Source organism: Hirundo rustica, chromosome 2, assembly GCF_015227805.2.
Source record: "Hirundo rustica isolate bHirRus1 chromosome 2, bHirRus1.pri.v3, whole genome shotgun sequence".
NCBI lineage: Eukaryota > Metazoa > Chordata > Aves > Passeriformes > Hirundinidae > Hirundo > Hirundo rustica.
Window position 1 is genome coordinate 111,848,567 of NC_053451.1, and position 9,860 is coordinate 111,858,426.

The following is a 9,860-nucleotide window of genomic DNA, read 5'->3' on the forward strand; positions in this document are numbered from 1 at the left end:
ACATTTGAGGACCCAGCTCTCCAGCCATCCCATATAACCACCCCTCACTGACTATTGCTGTGACACGGTTCTGCCCTGTTGAGTGTGTGAGTGATGCCAGGCTGGCCTTTTCTTTGTAGGATAAGGAACATCCAGCCCTCCAACAAATATGGAGAACTAGCAGGAGATCAGATTTTGGGGCTTAAACTGCATAACGATCTCATAAATAGGGAGAATGAGAAGGTTTTGGTCTTCAGACTGCCCAGCTCTGGAAATGATGGGGAGTCACTGCAGGGTCCCGAGCACATGTCACCAGTGGGTGGGCAGAAAAATGGAAAATGTTCTTCTGAATGAAATGTTAAAGGGCATGTCTTTAACTCTCATGGAAGGAACTAAAGCAGACAAGCTATTTGGAGGCACCCCTCAGAAGAAAAATAGGTATTTTACTTCCAGATAACTTAAAAGCATTATAAATTCTTGAGAAAGGCTGGGAAAATTGTTCTTACACACATCAGGTTGAAATAACCCCAAAGGTATACAATTCCTTGATGAAAACATCAATGAGTATTAAGAAAATTGTGTATGCATGCTTAGGTCAGTGAAGATTACATCTTATGTAAGGCCACTTAAAAGACAGAGCTCTCACAAGAATTACAAATTATCCGGGGCCCATGAAAATCATCCTGGAGTTAATTACAACATTAAAGACAAACCCACAAAATTGTAACTTCTGCTGGCATGGCAAGCAATCATTATAAATCTGGACAAGGGATCACACAGAAATTGTAAGTAATGACTGTGAGAGATTTCAGTACCAGCTATATTTGTCTTTGGAAATGTTTTTCATTTCAAAAAGTCATTAGCACTTGTGCTCAGCCAAAACTTGCTCATAAGACTAAGCAGGATTTCTTAACATAAACTGTCCTTAAAAGGACACTGTCAGCTTCCAACTAGCCCATTTTTAAGAATTTTAAAGATGTTTCAGTACATATAATCCCTGGGGTGATGCCTATCCTTTTATCACAGTATTCTACCTTTTTTTTTTTCCTCTGGTGCTTTACCTTGCCCTTTTGCAGCATCAAAGACACCACATAAGCTCAGGGAACCAAAAAATAGGGAGGTGAAACTGAGAGCTTGGAAAGCACTGTAGAAAGCTGAAAACAAGCCAGAGGAGCTAAACAAAGAACTGAAATTGTGTTATCCCCTTTTATTAATTTTCAGTTCCAGATATTGTTTGGAAAAGAGACAAAGAAATGTCAGGTAATGATGTCCCTGTATTTCAAAGTTTAATTACAGTCAATACTGCAATAAAAAAGTGGAAAGATGTACAAGATTAAAATTATCTTCTGATATTAAGATGACTGTGAAAAAAAAATTAAGAAAAAAATTCAGCCAAAGCAAGAGTTCAGCATGTTGTAGAACAGACATACAATGGATTTCCTCTATTCTGGTACTTTAAACCAGAGGTTTGTTATGTATATCACAATCCAATGTCATGATGGAGGTGATAATTCAGTGGGTACTGAAGGGCAAAGGGTCCCTCAGATCATCAGACAAGAGTTATACAACACTTTAATGCATTTTATTGTATTAAATTTGTGTCAGAGCCCTGTCCTGCAAGTGGGATTTGTATAGCTGGGCCCTTCCTCTTGCTGAGACCCTAAATGACAGCAAGAATCTTTCAGTAAGGCTGGTACTACGAGGCTGGGGCCTGAACTGGCGGAACAAGGGAGCAGTTGAACAGGATGGAAAGTTCTCTAAGGCTAAAGGTCTAGAGTTTAAACCACACTGCTTCTGCCAGGTTCATCTCAGTATTACTCATATAACTAGTACCACTCAGGAAAAAACTCCCCAGACTTTCTGATTCTAGCTATACTGTCATTTGGCCTGGAGTGTGACAAGGATAACTGTGTTTATGCAACTTTTGATGACGACTTCTTGGGAAGTTAATTGCAAAAATGGAAAAACCCTATCTCTTCCTGCTCATTGGGATGCCAGAAATTTTGTGACTGACTAGACAGAAACTTGTACAACAGGACCTGTACAATAAGAAGTATCAGCTATTATCATGTGCTGATAAATAGGAATTCACACCATTAAAACACCAGCGAAGAATCAGTTCCTCTGAGAGTGGAAGGCAGAGGTGGGTGAAGAGGTAGAATAGCTGACAGTGGGGTGGATACATCTGCAGTGTAATCCTTTCCTACTCCTGACCCCTTTTTAGCAACTCCATTGTCAGATTCCAAGCACTGTTGCCCACCTGAAATGAACCTGAATCCAACTGAAACCTTTGTCTGGGTTTTTCTTACCTTCTGCACTGGCTTGAGAAGGGCCGCAAGGAGAGCCCTGAGAAACAGCCACAGTGAGCCTTGCCAAGTCTGGTGCCAGCTCTACTCCAGATGAAGAGGTCCGGAGGAGCTGGTAATCCAGATCATCCATGCAAAATGAATTCCATGCATAAATGAGCATGCATATGAGCTTGTCATTATAAGCTCCTACCACCCAACTTCAGCTGCCTAATGCTGAACACCCAGCAGGCAAAAGCCCCGTTGGAGGTGCTGTGCCTCCTGTTGACTCAGCAGGATGACAAACCTCCCCACTGGAGCCTACAGCCAGCCTGGCCATGCTCCCCCTCCCACTGTGCCAACCCATCCCTAGGCAGTTTTCCATATACAGCAGGCAATTCACATGCTACATATACATCACTCCTGGTGCCTGCTGCTATCCTACAGACATTTATAAAATAGTTACTAGGAAATGGCAGAGCTTCTTAAAGAGTGAGCTTGCTAAATCCTGGGATACAACCCTTCTTTATTCCTCGCTTTCTTCTTTCCATTAATCTTCTCAGCTGCTCTTGTCCAGCATTTGGCACTTCTGTAAAAGCTGATGTGCCAGAGGATATGAAAAAATTAAATAACTTTCTGTGTTTTATATAGGTCCATTCATGAAGACCAGAACTTTCTATCCTGCAACAGTGAAGAGTTAATATCCCTGAGATATTCTACTGTTCTACATCTGTAAAAAAGAAGCCAAAGCAAACCTAAAAGAATTTAGTATGGAAAACACATTCCAGCTTCAATGACACACTGGGGTTTTGTTTAGGTTTCTTTCTTAAGATGAGTCACAGTATGTAAACTTCACATGCAGTTACTGAAGTCATGTGTCTGCCTTATTTTAGCTTCAAAAACAGCAGCAATGCCAACATCCCTTGCTGCCTTTGAGACTTGAGAAGTCCTGAAAGCCAACAATGTTATGGTCCCCTTGTAAGCACTGTGTTGTTGTTTCACCCTTTGACTAGAAAACAAAGGGGATGATTGTCCAGTTGAGCCTCCTCCACAATAGGTGCTCCTTTTAGGACCCTGGCACTGGTAATGATGGCTGTACTGTGCTGCTGTCAGCAATGGAGGGATCCCTGCTCAGGATGGTCTGACAAAAGGATGTCTCATTCTCTGTCTTCCTGCCTCAAGCAGAAGTGAGCCACGCACGGGTGAAATCAGCAGAGTTCTGAGTCCAGTTAGGGTGAGTGGAGTCCAAACCCAAGTCCCCACCCCTCTCCCCACCTTTCATCCAGAAGGCTCAAACTAAGCAGAGAGATTGCCACTGCTCCCATTCCCTGGGTGAGTCTCGTGCAGTGCAGCTCCCCAGTCCCATTCACGGAGAGCCAGCAGATTCCCCTGGCTCCGTGAGTGCAGTGCCCATTCTTGCAGGTATAAAAGGGCAGCAGGCAGCTGTCTATATAAAGAATGTTCTTCAGATGGGTTATGTATAAACTGCCCGATGGCAAGGGTATCAAATGAAGGTCGAGCATCAGAGACCTTTAGGCTATTACGAAATATGACTCATGGATTAGTTAACTGCCTGTCAGATTTTCCATTATGAAATTTAGCCACAGCCCATATCTGCACAGCAGCAACACCTGTAGAAGTGCAAACAAACAAGGGGTTATATATGTACTTCCACTGAAATGGGTCAGCAGATTTGCTATGGTATCAAAAGAACGTTTTTCCTTACTAATGAACTATTAGCTAAGGAACAAAAATGAGAGAAGGGGGAGAAAATGCTGTGGGAGTGAAAAAAAACTTGAAGTTTCTATTTGCCAAAGACTCTGCAAGATAAATCTTTAAAGTTCAACTGTATCAGATGAATCAACATAAAAATTCCCCTCTGCAGAATATCATTATTATAGCCATAATGAATATCTGTGCTTCCTAATCCAAGCACTTGCTTTCCATGAGAGGAAGTCAAAAAGCAACTATTCCTGTTCTAGAAAATAACTATTTAGACATTAAACTAGGAAAATAAATGTAATAAATTCTATTTCTGAAAATCAGTGAAAAGATTTAGCCATTTGGTAGAAGACCCTCATAATTCTCTCAGCTGGTTGTTTGGAGGTGGCTGTAAATTCAGAAAAGCAGATGTGCTCTGAAGGTTCACCATGGGAATTGCGGCTTTTGACCTGTATGCCACTGGTTTGACTCCACAGGTGAGAGAGGCTCAGCTCATCTAATTTTAGATTTCTACAGTGTCTATCAATACATCTGAGCCTGTTGCCCTGCAGGCAATTTAAAGGTATGTCTTATCTAATCTGTTTTAAATATCTACCTTAGGATGAGATGATTCATGACCTCAGCATCTTTTTCTTGCTGTGGCTGTATCAGGGGCCTGAGGTGACTGGCTTGGCTGGAGAGCCTTCCATGTGGCCAGAGATGACCCCTGCCTGAATGCTCTGCCCCCACAGGGCCAGCAGTTTATGTGAAATGACTTGGTTAACGCAGCTCCTTGCTATTGCAATGGTTTGTCCATATCGCAAAGCCACCACCACTTCTGGCATAAATGAATGCTAACAGGCTGAAACAGCCTAGAGGCTACTGATTAAAGAGGAAACCTGAACCACTTTGATGGATTTCATCATTACTTCCTATTCTTGCCTCTAGAGATGTTCCAGATCACAAGGTAGGCATGGAGTTCTCCTCCTCCTACCACTGTGGCATCTAATCTGTGAAAACATAAGTCTCCATTTCCATGCCTGTCAGTCCAGCTCATTTCATAAACACCACATTCATTTAAATGCTAAACTGCTGCCCTACAAGAAGTTCAGAAGACATAAACTGTAAGGCACAATGAAAAACAATTCAGTCTCAAGAAGCAAAGTCTAAAGAGGGGCAAAATAGCAGCACATAAATACATAAAAAGGAACTGCAAAGAGGATGGAAATTATTCTTCCTGTTTACTATGGTAAAGTTACTCCACAGTGAGGTGACATACAACAAGTTGTGCAGCCACTTCTCATAGGTGAGAAGCAGCATTTTTCTACCTTTTAGACAATGGGGAAGTCACCAGGAGCTGCTGTCAGGAGCAGGAGAGGCAGCAGCAGCTCCCACCTCACTGCAGGCACTGAGCTGCCTGCCTTGGAAAGGGGTGGGAGGGTTACAGCTCCCCCATGTCCGTGGGTGTCTGAAAGGAGCCAGGATCCCTTGGATCACTGAGCAGCTTTTCAGTCTCAGCATGAAGCAGGGGTTCCTTCCCCACAGCTGAGGAGCAGTGGCTGCAGTGATGTGACAGCATCCTGGGGCCCTGCCCCTCAGGAGAAGCTAGTCAGGGTTGGGAGCCCTCCCCCAGTTTGGGGATGCAGTTGGTATTCTGGAGATCCAGTCTGATGAGCATCCACGCAGAGTGGATGGATATATTTAGTCTTAAGGCAGTGTGATGGACTGGATGTCTCCAAAACCCTTTATCTTTAATTATTTAAGTGGAAAGGTTGCAATATGCACACTGAGGCCTGAGCTAAGCCTCTTACAAGGGAGTGGGCCAGAGCTCCAGCTGTGGGACCTGCACTGCTGACCAAAGGCAGCAAGGGTGGGCTTTGAAGACCCATCTAGAAAAGAGAGATTTTCTCCTGACAGTAAATTTTTAAATAAAACCTGCCTTTCAGATGGCAGGTTCTTTCTCTGCTGCCATCTGAAAGACTGTGCTTCTGGGTGCTCCTCTTTACTACTCCTTGTTCTTTGATAGGAAATACTGCTCCAACATGGTATAAACAGGGTAGAAAACATTAGGAGAGGTGGGGATGAGGGGGGGAGGGGAAGAAAGTGATTTAATGTAAAATAAAAACAGAAGCGAAACAGGTTTCACTCACATTCATATTCTCACATTCACAAGAGCAGCCACGAGGCACCAGGCCGGCATGTTTAAGGGATTTAATCAAAAATCCAGGCAATATGAAGTTTGTGCCCAGGTAATGGGTTCAGGATCTATGTGATGCCATAGAGAACACAAGGGATATCAGCTCTGAAGTCCTGGGTTATTCTTGGATTGGTGACTATGCACAGGGTTTGGGTATCTTTTTGGAGCTCTTTGGAGCTGCCAGCACCTCCAGCTGTCTCAGCTCTGGCAGTCATCAGGACTAGTCACATTTTTTCCAGATCTGAATGCCCTGAGAGATAGCACGTCAATGCCCTGTGGCCTTGATGACCTGCTAACCTGGTGACATTAACTCAGGTCACCAACCTTTGCATTACAGGTCCCTACACCACTCCCATCCCCTTGTTGGTGATCCTTCCCCTGCCAAGCGACAGAACCCTCCCCTGTGGCAACAGTAAGGAAGATAGGAAGAGGGACCTTCTTCTCCCTTTCTCCCGAGGACCAGTGTTGGGTTTGCTTCATGGGCTTCATGATTTGTCCTTTCAGTTCCTGGCAGGGCTGTGGGGAGCTGGGGGTGTCCTCAGGACCCTGACAATCCCACAGGCATTTCTGAGCTGTCAGGGTCATCCTCTCACTTCAAATGGAGCAACACTGGACATTCCTCAGATGGCTGAGGCCACTATTAACTCAAACACTCCTGGCAGCTGCACCACGTTGCACAACCACCATCTGCAAAGGTGAGACCTTGCCAGGTGCTCACAGCTGGCAGATGAAGTCAAACCCCTGCACACCAGAGAGGAGAGCGGTGGCAAGCGGTACTTGGTCAGTGACGCTCTGAAGAGCTTTCAAAGAAGACTCTGATGTTACATTTATGTTTCATAACATAACTGTTACACTTGGTATCTAAAAAGGCTTACAGAAAACAAATGAGAAACATTAGCTCCTCCTTCAAAGTATAACTGATGCTGACTAATGTAGGAGCCATCTTGACTAGCTGCCTATTTTGATTTAGGCAATTATGAGCTTACTAGTTCAAACCAGTTCACAATGAGAATGTGAATCCAAGATTTACTGATGTGCCTCTTTCCTTTCTTCTTGCTGCAATAAGTCTCTCTTCTTTTGTCTTCATCATCTCTTCTTTGGGCCTGCCTACAAGGGCACACTCATAAAATTACAATCTACTTGTAAACTAATATTTAACTCCAGGCATTCATTCAAAGAGGGACAGTAGATGGACACTCATGACTTTGCCGTATTGAACAACATCATACTATAATTTTTGGGGTAAAGAACAAAGTTTATAATACCTACATAAACAGAGTGCAAGGAAATACCTTGCACAGGAAATACCTTGCAGCAGTCCCTACTTCTGTCCTGTTAGTGCTGTGGATTGCGATGTCCTGGTAGCAAAAAGGCTGCAGCGAGCAAGAGCTGCTCCACAGCCCGAGCCACAGCAGCAGCAGCAGCAGTCACCTGGTGTTGTGCTACCTCTCTCCAGCAGATTATGGCTCCTGCAGAGGTCAGGACCATGCCCCCAGCCTTGCTTCCCATTTGGAGGTTACATTCTGCAGAAGGAGCTGCTGGACTCCCTTCGTTCTGATGTAGGAAAACTTACTGCTTTGCAAGTTCTTCCTCTTCCTAATTGACCTGATTTAACCTGAAATGAGCCATTTGTATTCCTGCAGAGGAATACCAGGGAGTCCACATGGCCTTTTGCCCAGGTTTAATGTAATTTCTTTAAAGCAAACTGTAAATTAATAGTAGTGTAACTTTCCTGTGCAGGCAAGCCCTTAATCTAATTGGAACATGGAAAACAGCATTTGGGAAGACAAAGCAGCGTGTAAACTTGGAGAGTGAAAGAGGGAGGCAATATAATTTGGAGTCCAGTGGGGATGGTGGAGAAATCTGAATGCAGAGAAATAAAAATGATTAAGGTTTTTAAAATCCAAGCTAGCAAGGAATCTAGGGATCTGAAAAAAATAGAGCCCAACTCGGAAATTTTCAATGTTCAGAGAACTGCCATTCATTCTTCCACTCAGGACAACCACCCTTGTAATTTTAGTCAAAAAACATTCTCTCTTCCATCCCCTAAAAGTCTGAGTCCACATTCATGGCCTCATTTCACCCTGGGTCTGATCCTCACGTAACAAGAAGAAATAAGAACAAAACTATGCTTGCACTTCCTCAGTTCCCACAGAAGCCTGTGGCTACTTGATCTTGTCACTAAACCATTACAGAAAATAAAAATAGGATTTCATTAGGGAAAAAAAAAAAAAAAAAAGAGAGAGAGAGAGAGAAAAGCTTTGAGTGCTGCCTCAGATAAGGACTAGTGTACATTTGAAGAGACTAAATCTTTTGTGTGTATCCCTGCTCTAGAGTCATAGTTTATAAAACTTCCTGATTCTGTCCCTCCTTTCAGCTAAGAGTCCATGGCTTTCTGTAAACGGTCTTTTGTGGGTTTTCAGGACAAGATGAGCATTTCTCTGAAGCTTGAAAACAAACTCCAGGCATCTCTTCAGAGAATCACCATGAATTTGCTCTTCACTAAGCCCCCTCCAATCAATTGTGTGCATTCTGCCTACCAGTCTGGGAACACAGAGAGACAAGGGAAGGGAAGCCAGCAAGGCTTGGGTGGCAGCACACCAGCCAACGGACAGAGCAGCTCTTAATTAGATTGCCTTTCAATTCTTCACCTGAGTTAAAGGCATTATGTGCCAAGATTGAGGATGCAGGTGTACTCAGTAAAGGCAGTGATAGAACAAAGTGTTGCAGCATAGGGAGCATTTTGCAAATATTCTGTCAAATGCTGTCCAGGCACAGTTTAGTAATCACTGGCAACGCCAGTGAGAGGAACCCTTGGCTTCAGTGCAGTGGCTTTGCCCCACACACTGAGTAAGAGTCTTCCTTCTGATGCCTAAAAATGTCCACAGAAATTTGGAAACTGATGGAGCATGTGGACATTATGCCGCTAAAGACAGATCTCTGATATTAATGAGAGATATTCACTGTTGATTAAAGGCTGTTTCCAAATTCCTTTGTTAATTTGTGGCTGGACAACGTTAAATCTATATTTTGATGGCCCTGCCATCTTACAGTATGAAACACTCGCAAAAATATGGTATGGGTTCTTAGCCTCATAAGTAGCTGGGTAGAACAAGAAGTTACTCTTCACTACTGCAACTGGAGAATTACATCCATGGTAGGATTAATCTTTGATCACACTCTGGATGTCTGAGATGGTTTACCATTAGAAAAATACCTCCTTTCCTTAGAAGTGAGTCCACACTTGTGTATGATGAGAAATCTGCTTGTTAAGATGGTCAGTATTGTGTACACAAGGTCAGTGTCTGTCAGCATTGGGTAAAAACACTTTAAAAGTCAGATATAACTTCATAAACACACTGACTTCACAACACACATGCATGGCTTGGTGGCAGTGGGTGATATTGGCTTCCTAAGGCTTCCTCCTCAAGACTCAGAAAGCTGCATTTCTGGCTGCTTTGGGGCTATCAGTGCAGCCTGTCAGAACACCTGCCTGATGGGGCTCTGCAAGTGAAGGAATACCGGATTTGGCAATTTGCTGGGATTTAAGAACTGAGTGTCCAAGTACCCGACAGTGTCATGTTTTGAGGAGTTTTGGTTGAGCCCGTTGGCAAAAACTTGTCTGAGTTTAAAGTAAGCAGGGCTTGTGAGGACTCTGGGGTTGACTCAAGTGCCCAAGAGCTGCTCAGCTTCCTCCA